The sequence below is a fragment of the Stomoxys calcitrans genome, chromosome 3, assembly GCF_963082655.1.
Source record: "Stomoxys calcitrans chromosome 3, idStoCalc2.1, whole genome shotgun sequence".
NCBI lineage: Eukaryota > Metazoa > Arthropoda > Insecta > Diptera > Muscidae > Stomoxys > Stomoxys calcitrans.
Window position 1 is genome coordinate 59,629,715 of NC_081554.1, and position 20,528 is coordinate 59,650,242.

The window sequence follows — 20,528 nt, forward strand, 5'->3', positions numbered from 1 at the left end:
AACGCAATCAATCAATAACATAGACACATAGTATTTTCGCTGTTGATTTATTTGCGTCATCAATTTCTAAGGTTTCCTAGGCAATAAGTTTGCCTTACAAAACAGGATAATCAAATTCATATTTTGCTGGTGGGGGGGTTCATGTGGGAGGATATAGTTATACAATTTTGACAAAAAAATAGAAATGGATTTAGGGAATTTGTGGCGTAGATAATCTCTTCTAAAGTTACATTGGATTGTAAAATGATTTAAAGAATTGCTAATGCAAAATATCACACAAATTCATAAATTGAACAATACATGAATTTTCATTTGTATGGGATACGTTTAATAGCATATTGGTCCTGTGAAGACAAGAAAATTTTGCTTACCAAATTTATGACAGTTTTGATTAAAAAACGATAGTCGATCTTTATGAGGGCTTAAGAAGATAAATCCGGAGATCAATTGATATGGGTACTAGATATTGTCCCGATAGCACACAATTCATGGTTGAAAAGTCCAAGCCTAAGAAACACCCTGGATGACCGGGGAGATTTGCAATTTTGGGAAAGAGGCGGAAAAAGCGGAATTGTGTTAGGATGTGTATTTCACACGGCTCAAGGAATGCAATAAGATTACCAGAGTGGTAAAAGGTGCATCCTAAAAGTTTCTCTCAAAAAAAAAGTTTCTCTCAAAAACCCATCACCCATCCAAACTGAAACTTTAGTAGATGACATGGGAGTGAGAGCAAAAACGACGGAGGACATGTTGAGGCATTTGATGAAAACCCATTTTCCACAGGATACGAAGGGACCCACGGAGACACCGGAATCTTGGAATAATGACGTTAATCGAAGGTTTATAATTGCGGAATTTATGGTGAAGGAGTCCTTGAGGAGCTTCAAACCATTTAAGACACCCGGACTTGATGGAATATTTCTGGCGTTACTTCAGAAAGAGGCGGACTATCTGAGGCCTCATCTGGCCAAAATTTTCGCAGTGTGCCTAGGACTTGCATATACTCTGAAAGCCTGGCAGGAGGCAAGAGTGGTGTTTATACCCAAGCCCGGCAAGACAAGTTATGCGACACCAAAGGCCTGCAGACTCATAAGCCTTACGTCCTTTCTACTCAAAACCATGGAAAGTATTGTGGACACCATGATAAAGAGTAGGACATCCAGCGAACTGGTCAATTACAAACAGCATGCCAATGTCTAGGGAAGGTCGGTGGTGACTGCCCTGCATGAGGTCGTGCATAAAATAGAAAAATCGTTCGATGTCAAAACGTACACACTGGCGGTATGCATTGACATCGAGGGGGCTTTTAACAATGTGCGGGCCGACACACTGATCCAATCCTTAGACCAGTACCAGGTGGACCCGGTCCTTAGAGACTGGATAAACCATATGCTGAGGAACAGGTGGATAAATTTTGAATCCCATGGCATAGATATAAGGGAGAAAGTGGCACTGGGCACGCTACAGGGAGGCATTTTATCGCCAATCCTATGGGTGACCACCATAAATGGCCAATTACGGCCTATTAGGGGTAAGGATGCGAACGAGCTATGCAGATGGGTCGAAAGGGTCCTGCATATGGCATATGACTGGGCTAGACCCAGATGTCTCAATGTTAATCCAGAGAAGACTGTAATATGCCTGTTCATGAAGAAGACGGAGGTGCGCCAAGTGGAATGCGAGGCAGTGCTGCCATCGACACAGTCTTGGATTGGCGGAACCCTAGTATTGCCATCTGGAAGACCATGTTACACGGATGGATCAATGCTAGAGGACAGAGTGGGCCTGGGAGTCTATATTGAGAACCCAGGGACTGAGATCTTTTTAAGACTGCCTGACCATAATACGGTCCTGCAGGCGGAGATCCGGGGGATCAAGGAATGAGTTAAGATGTTTGACACTGAAACAAAAGACGAAACGTGCATGAGCTGTTTAAACCAGTGTTGCCAAAAAAAAATAATAGCTAAAAATCACTCATAGAAGAAGATAGTATAAACAACTAAGTTGTATGTTTCTGTATTCTGCACCATCAGTGTATCTACAAACGTTTAAAGTTGTTATACCCTATTCCACTACTGTGGTGCAGGATAATTTAACTAAGTGCATTTGTTTGTAATACTCAGAAGGAAGAGGAAGAGAAGAAAAGAGTTAGAACCATTGATAAGTATAACTCATCGACTCAAAATGTCCGTCTGTATGTCCATCCGTCTGTCCGTCTGTCTATCCGAATAGTTGTCCGTCTGTCTGTCTAATTTTTTAACTGTCTGTCCTTCCGTCTTTTTGTGCGTCTGTCTGTACGTCGGTCTGTATGTCCCACTGGCTGTCCGTCTGACTGTCCGCCCGCTGACCCATCCGCCTGTCCATCTTTTTGTGTCTGTCCATCTTTTTGTGCCTATCTGTCTGTCTATTTGTCCGCCTGTCTGTCTGTCTGTCTAAAGGCTGTCTAGTTGTCTGTCTGTCTGTCGGTCGGTCTGTCTGTCTGTTTGTCCGTCTGTCTGTACATCGGTCTGTATGTCAGTCTGACTGTTCGTCTGTCTGACCATATGTCTGTACGCCCGCCCACCCGTCTGCCTGTCCATCTTTTTGTGTCTATCTGTCTGTCTCTCTGTTCATCTATTTGTCCGTCTGTCTATCTATTTGTCCATCTGTCTGTCTCTCGTCTGTCGGTTTGTCCGTCTTTGTCTCAGTCTGTCTATCCGTCTATTTGTCCGTTTGACTGCTCGTGTGTCTTTACGTCGGTCTATATGTATGTCCGTCCGTTAGTCAATATGGCTGTCCGTTTGTCTGTCCATATGTCTGTCCGCTCGTCCGCCCGTCCGATCATCCATATATCTGTCTGTCTGTCCGTCCGCGCGAATGGAGCGATCGTGTTGGTTTTGACGTTGCGAAGGACAAGACCGTGACAATGTTGCTCAAGGGCATCTTGTCGCGGAATCGTCCACCCACGATTTGATCTGGTGGAGCCCCATCAGGAATGTAGCGCTTGTAAAATATCTGGGAGTGACTGTTTCAGAGAGAATGGGTTTCCTGGTTCTTTAATGCATTTTTCCATCAGAGAAACTGGTCCGCGACTGATCTGTACGACTGTACGACTGATCTCAGGTCTCCGAGGACTGGAGGCATGTACTGACGGAATGCCCGTACTATGCAGACATTAGAGATTTAGGTGCGATGGGAATTAGCGAGGCGGTGTTGGATTTCAGTAGGGCCCTTGAAGACGAGACGACTGTTGCAAGGCTGACCACCTTTTCCCGGGAAGTATTTCTTAGAAGACGGACAAGACTTAGTGAAGGCATGAATACACGCTAGTTATCCATAACGAGGTAGTAGTATTTTAAGTTTACGATGTCTGACCGGAGACTTTAATCTGGTACCACAGGTGTCAGGAGCCCCTGGAACTTCGGTTCCAGCCTGACAATGGTGGAGCAACGTGGTGGCTATGGTTTGTACCCAAATCGCAGGTAGAGCATAAGCTCGGCGTGGAGTTGCATTTTCATGTGCTAATTACAAAAATTGCGGCTTCCAGGGACTCATGAAGTCAAATCGGGAGATCGGTTTATATGGGAGCTATATCCAAAACTGAACCGATATGACCTATTTGCAATCCCCACTGACCTGCATCAATATAAAGAACCTGCGCAAAAAATCAAGCGGTTGGCTCTTCGCATTCGACCGCTATCGTGATTGCGACAGACGGACGGGCGGACGGACGGACATGGCTAGTTCGACTCAGAATGTCAAGAAGAGAATATATATACTTTATGGGGTCCTAGATGAATATTTCGAGGTATTACAAAGGAATGACTGAATTAGTATACCCCATCCTATGATGGAGGGTATAAAAATTGTAAATCCGCTAATAATTTTCCGTAATCTTGTGTAGTGAATCCTGTGTGTTATGGTACAACCCACTTAAGTGAATCTTCAAAGTGTTCTGTATCATCAGTGTCTCTACAACCAGTTTTGAAGTTTACCCAAGCCCGTGGGCTTAGCACGTACTACAGTGTATGTGTGTTATAGTCCATCACTGCTTTGAACTAACATGCTCTTTAAGCAGTCCTCATTTCTTGTTAATGCCGCTTGTTGTTTGAGTTTCTGGACTTAATTGAATTCACAAATAGCCAATTGATGTTCTAAGAGCATTGTTAAGCACTAAAGCTACCATTTATGATATTGACATACTTAGGGTCACTGTTGTATCTTCATCATCACCAGCACTTGCGTGTTGTTTTTTTTTTTCTCCTTCTTCTGCGAAATCCATGGTGACATTGATGGTAATACCCCACTCATCCTTTAAGTTGTTTTTCTAACGAAAGCAATGACGATTATTGACGATGATGTTGTTGTGAGGCGATTTGAATGGAAACTCAGCGGGAAAATTGTGGATAAATGCGTCATAAAATATTAAATAGCAAAGGATTTACAACGAGAAAAGTATGAGGGCAAAGTTTGTTTTAAATTAAAAAAAGAGAAGAACTTAAACAAGATTGGAAGATCCTGCTGTGGGGTTTTAAAGACAATGCTAACAATTATAAGCACTGAAGGAAGGGAAGGACTGACTATTTGGCCTTCTACCAAAGGAGGACTGTATGAAGCCAGATAGTTAAATCTTCAGATATATTAGCACACATTCTAAAACAAAAGGAGAGATTTGTCTTACACCTATTCCATTCCATAAATATGACTTTGCTTTTTTAAGAAGTTTTCCCCCTGCTCCTTAATGAAATGTTCGTGAGCAAGTTTGAAATTTTTTGGCTACAGCCAACCAACCCCTAATCATTGACATTTTTCTGGCTGGCCTATAATTATCTTTAATAAATTTAAAAATCATTTAATTAGAAAATGTGCTAATTACCCCAGTACTTAGAAATGATTATGACGATTTGGTTATTTACGGATCGTTAATTTTTATGGCCTAAGATATAGAAATTGCCAGTGTATTAGGCGTAGCTGAGAGAGATTCTCTTCATTCATTCATATCTAGAAATCGTTTCTAGTCTCACCACCATCTACAAAGCGTTCATTCATTCATTCATTGCCGGTGTTTTGATATCATAACTTAATCACTTGTCGGTAGCACTAACAATCCAGTCAATATCTACTTTCTGCTCTACTCTCGGCCCCCTTTGCTATTGACAAGCTTACAACTCATCAATCATCAATTTGGTGAAACTTTTTGTTGGTGGCGGAGGTAAAGAATGTCATTAACGCAAATTATAGTGCATATGTTAATCGAATTGTGTACTCTTAACTCTCTCATTTGTAGACTCATAGAAGTGAATGTAGTGAAACAAACAAATTCCAGTTAAGACATGGTCTGGACTTCGAAGGAAGGGCCTTTTGGGGGGACCTTTAACTTTTCAAGATATGTACATAGCCTTTTGGTATGAGAAATCTGTTGTTGTTGTTGTAGCAGTGTATTGCACTCTGAAGAGGCAGCCCATAACGATGAAGGACTTAATGGGGTCATCCAGTAGGTACAACGGCTGGATTGCGAGAGATCAGTGAAAGTTTAAGGCGATTCTTAAATTAAGAAATATTCTAACGCCAGCTTGACCGCCATTTACATGATTTGGGCATTACGAACTTCTACAACTGCAAGGATATTCTGATCACTACATTTCTTAGGTCATGTTGACTGTATATTTAGTCCCAAAAGATTGCTCACCTTGTAGCCATAGGCAAGCCCATACATTCCCATTATTGGTCCGTTTTGTTTTTAAAGGAAAAGAGGAAAAGCTGCCGTTACAATCTATAGAGATTGTTAAGAGCATTACCTCGACGATATGTGGCTTCAACAGGATGGCGCAACTTACCACACTGTCATAGTTATAAACGATCTGTTAGTTACTTTTGATAGGCAGCTGTTGAGAAAACGTGCAACACTAACAATCTAGAGACGATTCGTGACTTAGAATACGATATTGAAGTCATCAAAGCAGCTATTGAAGATATGTTAAAAACTTGGGTCGAGAGTGGTACAAATTTTTAGGGCAAAATAAGATTCTCATAGAATATTTCTCTAAAAATTTTATTTCCACAAATTTTCTTTTTATTAAAAAAATGTAGCGCTCTAAACCACTGCGATCCACCCTAATATATCTATGGGACAGAACTTTCAACGCGAACTTTTTAGGTTAAAATGCTAAGACGATGCTATAAAAAGGAAATTTTCAAAAAATAATAATTGGACAGTCATCTGTGAAGTCGAATAAGAATCAATCAGCGATCAAACTTTATACAGATGGTGTCTGTTAGTGAATAAGAAATTCAATTTAAAGATACTACCTTTATATTAAAGTTTTGATTCTTTGGCTCGTTTTCATTGCTAAACTCCTACGAGTAACGAAAAATCTTAAATTTTCGGCCAACTTTTATGTCTGTGCATCGACCGGAGAAGGACTGAATAGATGTTTCGCTTCGACAAGAAGTCAACTGGTTCTCAACCTTTACGGATGGCTTCAAGATAAAGTCGGGATAAGCATTGGTGGTGTTCACCATAGCAATTGAAGTGTAAGTATCTTTAAACAGATGACAAATGGCCAATCACGATAGTCCCAATCCAAAAATCTAAAAATCCTGGAAAGGAAGTTGCCGGCCTCAAGATTTTTGTGAACAGTATGGCGGCTCTCAAGGCCTCAAATTTTAGGGCGATTTATAGAAAGTGTGTGATACAGTGTTAAGAATCGCTGAATAAACCCCAGATTCGGGACATGACGCTGACTTGGGCACCCGTCACCTCTTTGGGAAGAAGTTTTTACATGATACAGTACCGCTCAAATGTCCCCAGTTTTAGAAGGGAATAATAAGTTTAACAAGATTCCAACCCAAGCGTTCAGCGTCATAGGCGAACATGCTAACCTCTGTACTACTACGGCCACCAAACAGGTTACCACTCTTATATATGTGACATTTGTCCAGCTACTGAGCCTAGTAGAAGGAATGGCTAGAGCTGCAATGTGCTGTTTCCATAATTCTTAATTGTTTTCCACACCACTCCCCTAAGTTGGTTCATGTCTGGTATTGTGTCCCCGACCAAAGTAACGGTGTCTTATCCGCGAAAGCCGGGCATGACATAGGAAATGCTCCAACGTCTCATCACTTTTCACACATGTCCTACACATGCCTTCACTTGCCGCCCCGATTTTTCATAAGTGAGCTCTTAGTCCTATGTGTCCCGTTATGATACATAAAACAATACTGACCTCCATCTTACTTCCTTTCAGTAATAGCACCGTCCTCTCACGATCCGCATCAGCCTATAGGATTTTCCCCTTCCTACCGACTGTATCACTGTTCCACAGTGTTACATGCCCGTTCGTCTCCTACGCTCTTAACTCGGAAACGCTTCGGGTTAACCAAGTTTATTGATGGCAGTCCTCTGGCCTTCAAAGCCAAATCGTCTGCCTTTTGAACCAATCCTTAAACCAGTACTGGGTGGACCCGTTACTTAGAGACTGGATAAACCATATGCTAAGGAACAGGTGGATAAATTGCGGGTCCCATGACAAAAATATTAGGGAGAAAGTGGCACAGGGCACGCCACAGGGGGGCATTTAATCGCCACTAAACCATAAATAACCAATTACGGATGCTGACTTAGAAGGGATTTGAACCCGTCTGCCCTACAGACGATATTATAATACTACTTTGGGGTAAGGATCCGAAACAGCTATTCAGAAGAGTCGAAAAGATCTTGAATATGGCATATGACTGAGCTAGATCCAGGTAGAGCTGGCAAAATATCGTCGGCACTATCGATATATAATCTTTTGACTGAATATCGATTGATATAGCTCCGATGGATGCTATAGCAAAAGTTATTTTTTTTTGCAAAACTAAACAAAAAACAGGATCTGACACTGAATGTACCCTTTGCGCCTATAGAGGGCGCAATTTTCATCCGATTAAGCTAACATTTTGTACAATGATTTCTCTCTTGACTTCCAACTGACTTTTTCATCCTTGGTTTTATGTGGTCTGTGAATTGATACTGAAAATTTGCAAGTCTTGCCCATGAATATTCCACTAAGGAACAGGGGCAAACTTCCCACATATCAATGAGTGCAGTCTGATTCAAGTCGTTATGCTCAATGATAAGGGGCCTCCTTTTTATAGCCGAGTCCGAACGGCGTGCCGCAGTGCGACACCTCTTTGGAGAGAAGTTTTACATGGCGTCGTACCTCACAAATGTTGCTAGCATTAGGAGGGGAAAACCACCGCTGACAATTTTTTCTGACAGTCTCGCCAGGATTCGAACCCAGGCTTTCGGCGTCATAGGCGGACATGCTAACCTCTGCGCTACGGTGACCTCCGACTTACTGCACCTATGTTGCATAAATGAGCTCGCAGTCCCATGTGTAGCGTTGTTATACCGAAGGCTGGCTATACTGACCCCATTCTTATTTCCTTCAGTAATAGCCTCGTATTCTCACGATCTGGATGTCCCCATAGGATTTTCGCCGTCCTACCGACCGTTGCGATGTTCCAAAGGGATACATGCACATTCGTTGCCCTTAACTCGGACTGCGTCGACCCCAAAGGCTTCGGGTGAACCTAGTCTATTGAGGGCAGTTCTCTGGCCTTCACTGCCAAATTGTCTTCTTTCTCATTCCTCCTTAGTCCGCTATGGTCCCAAACGATGTGGATCGGCTCATCCTCAGGGATAGAGTTAATCTCTTTCGTACATGCCAAGACTGTTCGTGAACTGAGCATAGTTGCAAATGTTGCCCATGAACATTCCACGAAGGAACAGGGGCAAACTTCTCACATATCAATGAGTGCAATCCGATTCAAGTTTTAAGCTCAATGATAAGGGGCCTCCTTTTTATAGCCGAGTCCGAACGGCGTGCCGCAGTGCGACACCTCTTTGGAGAGAAGTTTTACATGGCATCGTACCTCACAAATGTTGCTAGCATTAGGAGGGGAAAACCACCGTTGACAATTTTTTCTGACAGTCTTGCCAGGATTCGAACCCAGGCTTTCGGCGTCATAGGCGGGCGTGCTAATTGGGCATGCTAACCTATGCGCTACGGTGGCGTTAGCGGTGATCTTAGCGTCCTGGTTTTTATTGCCCTTAGGTCCTGTTTACTGTCTGTAAAGATGTTAATATTTGACGTCCTCGCGTTAACACCACACTACCTCACGCATTCCGTGATCGCCCGGATCTCCGCCTGCAAGACCCTATTATGGTCAGGCAGTCTAAAACAGATCTCAGTTACTGGGTTCTCAATGTACACCCCAGGCCCACTCTGATCTCTAGCTTTGATCCATCCGTATAACATGATCTTCCAGATGACAATACTAGGGAGCAGTCAATCCAAGACTGTGCCACTGGCAGCAGTGCCTCGCACTGGACCTCAAGTGTCGTCTCAGGTATCCTATCGCAAACCTCTTCCATTGCTTCCAGGTTTCCTATCGTTGCCTCGATTATACCACGATGGCATGAGCTGCTCCTATCCTCAAACCATTCTCCCCTCGCCTTAAGTCTCATAGCCGTAGTGTCTGCTTCGCTCATAATCTGTATGTCTATGGGTCGGACAGTTGTAAAGTACTCCACTGCTGGACAATTGTAAGGTACTCGAGTCGATTCTTCAGCATCAGTGAAGAGATATTGTCGGAGCCCAACGCCTTGGATCAATGGTACGAATGCAATTCGTTATTTCGTCCAAGGTAAATTGGAATGGTTGTCCATCGGCTTGTAGCTCAAGGATACGACAAATGGCTTACCTCCTAGCCTTGTCAATCTCGAGATGCTCAATAAACTGGCTGTTGAATAACCTGGCGCACCTCTTCGGATCAGTCACAGTTATGTCGATTCTGTCATTCCTTCTTCCGGTATAGTAGGTTAGGTAAGAGTGGCTGTCCTTTACAGACTCTCTTAGACAATTTGAGGTCCATTGTGATGCCACTATAGCCACAGACCAAAGCTTCTGGCGGGAATCGAAACCACGACCCCTGCACTGGTAATCCAGGCACACTACCAACTCGGCTACCGGGGCGCCCTTTCCGGTATAGTAACACCTGCATGCTACAACAAAAGGCCTTACATTTTCCTTTTAACCTTTACTTGGCTGCTGCAATCATTTATAAACGAAAAAAAAACCATTTTAATTTGTTGTGATTAGCACATCTTTATGTGCGAATTTTGGAACCAAACAAAAAGGCATTGTTAATATGTGTCATATTTCAAATCATTCGAAATTGAATTTCCGTCTAGGTTTGGTATGTTTGTTTGGTGCAGCCACCGTATCAGTTTTGTACTAAAAATAGCACAAAACCTGCGTGGTGTTGTATAAGAATAACAATCACACACATTTACAGTCATCAGTCATACTGGAATGGAGAAATGAAGAAAATGTGACAATTATCACAACGACAAAAAGGATTCATCTGTTTGAAACAGGGTGTGGCATATTGAGACAAACTGCGACACAAAAATTTTTAAGTGTTAAATGGCTAGGCAAATATGCCACACAATATTTTAGATATTTTAATAAATTTTGTAGAAATTGTCATTTTAATGAGACCACTTAGTGTGTCTCAGCATTCAGGCTCTTGTCATTGTCAGTGTTCCACAAGACCTCAACATAGTTTCACTGCTCTTGTCTAACTTGTGAGTTTGATTCCATTCATCAGCAGTATGAGACTAATTAACACCCATCATGACCTGGGGTCCATCACTCCCCATTATGATCAAAAATATTTGCTGTATCATTTGCTCGCATGGGTGAAGTGAAGATGGCACATGAAAAATTTCATCTTCATTCACACTTTTATAATTATTATTTTTTTTAATTTAGTTTTGCTATGAAAATAAGTCAAGGCGGCAACACGTTGGATACCGCGTTCAACGACGACGACAACGTCGTTTTGCCAGCCAAGCGATATGACATAAAATTTGTTCAGTTAATGACAGCTAAGCGATAATCTCACAGCCAGTATATTTTCATTTCATTCAACTCATTTTTTTTCTAAGGTGGCTTTGAAATTTATTTTTGTTATTATTTTTTCTATAAACTGATTTATGAGAATATCAATATGAAGTGATAGCAGAATACAAAATCTAAATTTGCGTAAAAGATTTTATTAGAAAAAAAAAATATTACAAACCAGTAAGGAAAAGCAAAAGTCGGGCGGTGCCGACTTTATAATAACCCACACCTACCCCATTAATAAATATAAAAGGGGGGCTATATCTAATTTTGAACCAATTTTGATGGAACTCGACGTTGTATTCAGATAGGTAATTAAAATTTCTGCATCAAATTTCAAGCAAAGCAAATATGTTCGAAATGTTATAACTACGGTTGACAAATGACAACAAATTGCCCAAAATCTGACGAACATATGTATACATGGGAGCTATTGGATTGCCCAAAAAGTAATTGCGGATTTTTTAAAAGAATGTAAATGCATTTTTTAATAAAACTTAGAATGAACTTTAATCAAATATACTTTTTTACACTTTTTTTCTATAGCAAGCTAAAAGTAACAGCTGATAACTGACAGAAGAAAGAATGCAATTACAGAGTCACAAGCTGTGAAAAAATTTGTCAACGCCGACTATATGAAAAATCCGCAATTACTTTTTGGGCAACCCAATATATCTAAATCTAAACCGATTTCAACCAAACTTTATGGATATTGTGGAAGTCGTCGAGGAAAGCGTTGTACAAGATTTTGGGAAGATTGGACCATAAATGCGCTTGCAATGGGTCTAGGAATGAAAATCGGGCGGTATATATATAGGAGCTATATCCAAATCTGAACCGACTTTTATCAAATGCACGATTACATCGAGACTCATAAGAAAATCCTTTCTACCAAATTTCGAGAGAATCGGTTAACAAATGACCATTTTATTGCTGTATTACTGCAAATCGGACGAACATTTATATGGGAGCTATATTTAGATCTGATCCGATTTTTATGAAATCCACCAGTAATATCGAGAGTCATAAGAAAATCCTTTCTGCCAAATTTCGAGGGAATCGGTTAACAAATTACCATTTTATTGCTGTATTACAGCAAATCGGGCGAACATATATATGGGAGCTATATCCAAATCTGAACCGATTTCTCTGAAATTCACCACTAATATCGAGAGCTATTAGAAAATCCTTCTTGCCAAATATCGAGAGAATCGGTCAAGAAATGATCATTTTATTGCTGTATTACTGCAAATCGGACGAACATATATAAGGGATCTATATCCAAATCTGAACCGATTTCTATGAAATTCACCACTTATATCTAGAGTTATAAGAAAATCCTTCTTGCCCAATATCGAGAGAATCGGTCAAGAAATGACCATTTTATTGCTGTATTACTGCAAATCGGACGACCATATATATGGAAGCTATATCCAAATCTGAACCGATTTTTATGAAATTCACCACTAATATCGAGAGTCATAAGAAAATCCTTCCTGCCTAATTTCGAGACAGTCGGTTAACAAATGGCCATTTTATTGATGTATTACTGCAAATCGGAGGACCATATATATGGGAGCTATATCCAAATCTGAACCGATTTTTATGAAATTCACCACTAATATTGAGAGTCAAGAGAGAATCCTTCCTACCAAATTTCAAGAGAATCGGTTAACAAATGATCATTTAATTGCTGTATTACCGCAAATCGGACGAACATATATATTAGAGCTATATCCAAATCTGAACCGATTTTTTCAAATTTCAGTAGATTTCGTCTCTTCGAAAAAAAAATGACAGTGACAAATTTGAAGATGATTGGATGAAAATTGTGACCTGTTTTTTATACCCACCACCTATAGATGGGGGTATTTTCATTTTGTCATTCCATATCCATTTCCGACCCTATATATTATTGATCTAAAAAAAAACCTAAGGGGATCTAGCCATGTTCGTCCGTCTGTCCGTCCGTCAGTCTGTTGAAATCATGCTACAGTCCTTCAAAACAGACATATTGAGCTGAAACTTTGCACAGATTCTTTTTTTGTCCATAAGCAGGTTAAGTTCGAAGATGGACTATATCGGACTATATCTTGATATAGCCCTCATATAGACCCATCCGCAGATTTAGGGTCTTAGGCCCATAAAAGACACATTTATTATCCGATTTTGCTGAAATTTGGGACAGAGAGTTGTGTTAGGCCCTTCCACATCTTTTTTCAATTTGGCCCAGATCGGTTCAGATTTGGATATAGCTGCCATATAGACCGATCTCTCGATTTAAGGCTTTGGGCCTATAAAAGGCGCATTTATTTTCCGATGTCGGCGAAATTTGGGACAGTGAGTTGTGTTAGGCCCTTTGACATCCTCCATCATCTTGGCCCAGATCGGTCCAAATTTGGTTATAGCTGCCATAAAGACCGATCTCTCGATTTAAGGCTTTGGGCCTATAAAAGGCGGATTTATTGTCCGAAATCGACGAAATTTGGGACAGTGAGTTGTGTTAGACCCTTCCACATCCTTCTTCAATTTGGCCCAGATCGGTTCAGATTTGGATATAGCTGCCATATAGACCGATCTCTCGATTTAAGGCTTTGGGCCCATAAAAGGCGCATTTATTGTCCGATTTCGCCAAAAATTGGGACCGTGAGTTGTGTTAAGCCCTTCCACATATTTCTTCATTTTGGCCCAGATCGGTCTAGATTTGGATATAGCTGCCATATAGACCGATCTCTGGATTTAAGGTTTAGGGCTCATAAAAGGCGCATTTATTGTCCGATGTCGCCAAAGTTTGAGACAGTGAGTTGTGTTAGACCCCTCGACATACTTCTGCAATATGGCACAGATCGGTCTAGATTTGGCTATAGCTGCCATATAGACCGATCCGCTGATTTAGGGTCTTAGGCCCATAAAAGGCGCATTTATTGTCCGATTTCGCTACAAATTGGGACCGTGAGTTGTGTTAGGCCTTTAGACATACTTCTTCAATTTGGCCCATATCGGTCCAGAATTGGGATATAGCTGCTATATAGACCGATAACTCGATTAAAGGTTTTGGGCGCATAAAAGGCGCATTTATTGTCCGATGTCGCCGAAATTTGGTACAGTGAATTAAGATAGGCCCTTCGACATTCTTCTTTATAGCTGCTATGAGGCATAAGGTATGCATTTTTCACCGGATTTTGACGAAAGATGGTTTACATATATACCCGAGGTGGTGGGTATCCAAAGTTCGGTCCGGCCGAACTTAACGCCTTTTTACTTGCTTGTCCACAGATTAACATGGACAGACAAGCGGACATAGCTAAATCGAATCAGAAAGTGATTCTGAGTCGATCGGTATTAAAAACAAATGCACTGAGCTATAATACCCTGTACCACAGTAGTGGTGTGTGTAATGAAAATTTTAGGAAAATTTTGTCTCTAAAGAAAATTTTAATTAAAATACGAAAAAAAGGAAAAAAGGAATAATTTAAAGAAAATGCTAATGGCACTCCTTCCTTCCATACATTTTGAAGGTATTTTTATATGGCCTTCTGGTTATTACCATTACTTCATGTAGACATATAGAAAAAAGTCCCTCTCACTTGCAGTATTACTGTTTCTATGACTCAAAGCTTTTGGCCTGATTTCCAAAAAACACCATAAATAATAATTCAATATTTACACTGTCAATCATAGCCTTGCCGACAGTCATCATCATCATCATCATCACAATTATCATCAACGTATAACCAGAGGTACAATAATATATGTGGAAACTCATGAATTTCCCTCCAACCCCCTAGTGGACGACAATAAATGACGAAATCTGTTTTCCTAGCAGAAGGTCATCCAAAAAAAAAAAAAAACAAATGTTGACAATAATAATTATTGTCCAGTAATGGCGTCTGGTGACTGGAGCTGACAGTGTACGCTTCTAACCAATTATGATTTGGTCTATGTAGACAACTACAAGTCTGTCTAGAGCTGCGTATTTACTTATGTTCCGAATATCAATCATACGCACTGTGTTAATGTCGTTTGATGTCTCATGGCATTCAATGTCAAGTTTGAATTTCATTGGCTCCTCCAAGTCGTGTCGTCTAGAGTAAAACTTGCTGCCGTTGACATGAGAACGGATGCATTCTATCGATCGATCAAATGCTCTATTGGTAAAACAAATCTCTAGAAATCGATTTAGAACATGTTCACATTTGATTATATCGCCTTTAGGTGCTGAATCATTGCTAGAGGCAACAGCGCAGACAATCACTAATTCATAAATATTTTTACTGCAAGGCATTTTCAATTGAAAACAGAAAGTCTATTTGAATAGTTAGGGCGTCTGGTTGTTACAACATAGATGTGTTGGCATTTGTTTATTTGGTTAACATGATTTGTAGTTGTAGCAGAAGTAATGAGGCAAGCAAATAACCAGATTGATGGATTATAATGATAAATGCTATTAAACAGACCTAACTTCTTCAAACAGCCTTGAACAGTTTCTTTAACCTACTTTCGCAAGAAGTTACAAAAAGCAAGAAAAAGTGTGTCAAATAAAGGTTAGGTTAGGTTAGGTTGAAAAGATGGTGTAGATATCAATCCCCCCATGCCACTATGGACATACACCAAAGCTAGAAATCGGCTTGTTGAGCGCTCTAAAAACTAAAAAGTAACCTCGATAAAGAAAATGTTAGGTACGGAATTCCGTGCTACTTACAAAATCCTTAATTGTTTTCTTTATCACTCCTCTAAGTGGGTTCATGTCTGGCATCGTGTCCCCACCTAAGTACCGGTGTCTGTTAGCCGAGAAAGCCCGGCAATGACATAGGAAATGCTCCAACGTTTCATTATCTTCTCCACATGCTATCACTTGCCGCAACGATTTTGCAAAAGTGAGCTTGAAGTTCTATGTGTCCAGTTATGACACCAAAAACTATACTGACCTTCCTCTAACTTCCTTTCAGTAAAAGATAGATTTTCGCCGTCCTACCGACAGTTGCGCTATTCCACAGTGTTACATGCGCGTTTGTCGCCCACGCCCTTAAATTGAACTGCGTCGACCCGAAAGGCTTAGGATTAAGCAAGTTTATCGACGGCAGTTCTCCGGCCTTCACTGCCATACAACAGGTTTAGAGAACATGTTGTCTTGTGCATAGGCGGAGCGATGAGGACCACTCTCAATAGGGCACTGGAGACTATTCTAGACATCCGACCCATTGACATACAGATTAAATTTGAGGCAGCCACTGCGGCTATGCGACTTAAGGCGATGTTAGAATGGATTGAATAATCGAGGCGAAAATAGGAAATCTGGAAGGAACGGAAGAGGTTTCCGAACGTATACCTTAGACGACATTTGAGATCGAGCACGAGGCACTTCTGGCAGCGGCACAGTCTTGGGCTGACGGAACCCTAGTATTGCCATCTGTAAGATCATGTTACACGGATGGATCAAAGCTAGGGGACTTTTTATAGCCGAGTCCGAACGTCGTGCCGCTGTGCGACACCTCTTTGGCGAGAAGTTTTACATGCCAGCATTAGGAGGGGAAAACCACCGCTGAAAATTTGTTCTGATAATCTCGCCAGCATTCGAACCCAGGCGTTCAGCGTCATAGGCGGACATGCTATCCACTGCGCTACGGTGGCCTCCATCACATACATTAATCTGAAACCTTAAATTTCCTCTGAAGTCCTAACGAAAAGTGTAATCGCTCTAAATTACATGGTACCACTATATGGTAGCATATGTGACTATGCTTCCCAGGTCTTGAAAGGTCGCAATGACATCCTCCTTAGCATTCCCTATGAATATTGGACATAATGTCGCGTATAACGTAGAAGCACAACCTCACTCAAAATATTATGTTCTAACCTTAAGATCTGAAAAAAACTAAAGAAGTTATGGCCCATCTATGGCTCAAAATCATTTCCAACTATTAATCAACAAATTAAACTAAGATCAATATTTTAAGCTGATACTAACTAAATGACTATGTTTGTAAACAGTGGAGGGTAGAAAAACCCCGGCATTACCATTTACTCCACCCAATATTTGAAAATGTTCCATTTCGTTTAGATGTAAACCCTAATAACTGTTATTTGCACTCAGTCACTAGTACGAGCTGTTAATCGTTCACCAATCCATCCACACGACATGTAAAGTGCAGCCGTTACTTCAACGCCATAAATGTGTTCAAACTGTTTATTATTATTACTTTTTACTTAAAATCACTCGACCTAATTATAGAACTCAATGTGATTGAAAATAGGCTGGTTGGTGGTCGCATAAAACAACACAAAAACGTTGCCTCAACAACGACAGCAACAACAACAAAACGAAACTCATGCAGTTGATTTAAATTGAATTTGATTCACATAGAAATTTAATAGAAACAATTTAATAATTGAGAGGAGTACCATACTAGACTGGCAAGTACTATAAATTCGATGACAATGACAAAAAACAAAACAGTAAGGAAAGGCAAAAGTCGGGCGGTGCCGACTTTAAAATACCCTACACTTACCCTATAGGTACAAAGTGGAAGCTATGTCTAATTCTGAACCAATTTTGATGGTACTCGCCGGATGTTTTCAGATGGGTTATTAAAGAATCCGTATGACATTTCGAGCAAATATGTTCGAACTGTAATAACTACGGTTGACAAATGGCAACATTATTGCAAATTACCCAAAATATGACGAATATATATATATGGGAGCTATATCTAAAGCTGAACCGATTTTGAGCAAACTTCTCTGATATTGTGGTACTCGTCGAGAAAAGCGTTGTGCAAAATTTTGGCAAGATTGGTCAAAAGATGCTCTTGCAGTGACTTTAGAAGTGAAAATCGGTTGATATACATATATGGCAGCTACATCTAAATCTGAACCGATTTCTGTGAAATTCATCCATAATGTCGAGAAGCAAGAGAAAATCCTTCCTGCCTTATTTCGAGAGAATCGATTCACAAATGACCCTTTGATTGCCATATTACTGCAAATCGGATGAACATATATATGGGAGCCATGTCTAAATCTGAACCGATTTCGAGCAAACTTTATAGACATTGTGGAAGTCGTCGAGGAAAGCGTTGTACAAAATTTTTGGAAGATTTGTTAATAAATGCGCTGGCAGTGGCTCTAGGAGGGCAAATCGGGCGACATATATATATGTATATGAGAGCTATATCTAAATCTGAACCGATTTCTATGAAATTCACCTGTAATGTCGGGAGTAAAAAAAAATCCTTTCTGCCTAATTTCGAGAAAATCGGTTAACAAATGACCATTTTATTGCAATCGGACGAACATATAAATGGGAGCTATATCTAAATCTGAACCGATTTCCAAAAAATTCACCTAAATGTCGGGAGTCATAAGAAAATCCTTCCTGTCCAATTTCGAGAAAACCGCATAACAAATGACCATTTTATTGCACTATTACTGCAAATCGGATGAACATATATATAGGAGCTATATCCAAATCTGAACAGATATCTATAAAATTCACCTGTAATGTCAGGAGTCATAGGAAAATTCTTCCTGCCAAATTTCGAGAAAATCGCTTAACAAATGACCATTTTAGTGCAGTATTACTGCAAATCGGACGAACATATATATAGGAGCTATATCCAAATCTGAACCGATTTCTATAAAATTTACCTGAAATGTCGGGAGTCAAAAGAAAATCCTTCCTGTCAAATTTCGAGAAAATCGGTTAACAAATAGTAATTTTATTGCAGTATTATTGCAAATCGGATGGACATATATATGGGAGCTGTATCCAAATATGAACCGATTTCCATGAAATTGACCTGTAATGTCAGGAGTCACAAAAAAATCTTTCCTGCCAAATTTCGAGAAAATCGGTTAAAAAATGATCATTTTATTGCAGTATTACTGCAAATCGGACGAACATATATATGGGAAATATATCCAAATCTGAACCGATTTCTATGAAATTCATCTGCAATGTCAGAAATCATAAGAAAATCCTTCCTCCCTAATTTCGAGAAAATCGGTTTGCAAATGACCATTTTATTGCAGTATTACTGCAAATCGGACGAACATATATATGGGAGCTATATCCAAATCTGAACCGATTTTTTTCAATTTCAATAGGCTTCGTCTCTAGGCCAAAAAACATGTCCATACCAAATTTGAAGACGATCGGATGAAAATTGCGACCTGTAGTATGTACACAAATTAACATGGACAGACGGACAGACAGGCGGACAGACCGACGGACGGACAGACGGACAGACAGACAGACAGACGGACAGACAGACAGACAGACAGACGGACAGACAGACGGACAGACAGACAGACGGACAGAGTGACAGACAGACGGACAGACAGATAAACAGACAGACGGACAGACAGACAGACGGACGGACAGACAGACGGACAGACAGATGGACAGACAGGCGGACAGATAGACAGACGGACAGACAGACAGACGGACAGACAGACGGACAGACAGACAGGCGGACAGATAGACAGACAGACAGGCGGACAGATAGACAGACGGACAGACAGACAGACAGACGGACGGGCAGACGGACAGACAGACTGACAGACAGACGGACGGACAGACAGACTGACAGACGGACGGACAGACAGAAAGACTTACGGACAGACAGACGGATATAGCCAAATCGAATCAGAAAGTGATTCTGATTCGATTGGTTTACTTATCAATGGGTCTATCTCTCTTCCTTTTTGGGATTGGTATACTTATCAATGGGTCCATCTCTCTCCCGTTTGGGTGTTACAAACTAATTCAAGTTATAATACTCTGTACCACAGTACTGGTGTAGAGTATAACAAGTAAAAGCGTGCTATGTTCGGCCTGCCGGAATCTCATATACCCTTCACCATGGATTGCATTAGTCAAATTCTTTGAAAGACTTTTTCAATATATATATGAGCAGCCGATATGGACTGTACTTATCATGGCTGTTAGAAGTCATAGAAAAATACCACCTCAAAAATTTCAAGCAAATCGAGTGAAAATTACGGCCTCTGGTGGCTCGGCGTGTCAAATTGGAAGATCGGTTTATATGGCAAAATTGTCAGGTTTTCAACCGATTTAGACCACACAGTTAGGCACAGTTGTTGGAAGTCATACCAAAATGACCTACGCAAAATTTCAACCAAATTGGATAAGAATTGCGTCCTCTGAAGCTCAAGGAGTCTAGTCGGGAGACCGTTTTATATGGCATCAGGTTATGGACTGATTTAGACAACCGCACTGTTGTTGCAAGTCATTCCTCAACTATATGTGCAAAATTTTAGCCAAATTGGATAAGAATTGCGCCCTGTAGAAGCTAAAGAAGTCTTATCGGGAGATTGATTTATAGGCCAACTATATCAGCTTATGAACCGATTTGAACCATGGTTAGGTTAGGTTAGGTTAGGTTTAAGTGACAGTCTGCCAACAGACTCACTTAGACGTTTTCGTCCATTGTGATACCTAAGGAACAGAAGAAGGAAGATGCCTTCTAGTTTCTACAGTTGAACCATCCAGATCGCTTTAAAAAGCCGAATGTTCACATCCGCTAAATCAGATAGGTTCTCAAAGAAATGAGAACCTAAAGCGGAACTCCT

At 40.6% G+C, this 20,528-nt stretch overlaps 1 protein-coding gene across 14 annotated transcripts in view; it reads right to left on the reverse strand.

The window, feature by feature from the left end:
• LOC106081447 (sodium/hydrogen exchanger 3) overlaps nucleotides 1-20,528 on the reverse strand; it is a 275,612-nt gene that overhangs the window by 126,492 nt on the left and 128,592 nt on the right. The window lies entirely within an intron of this gene.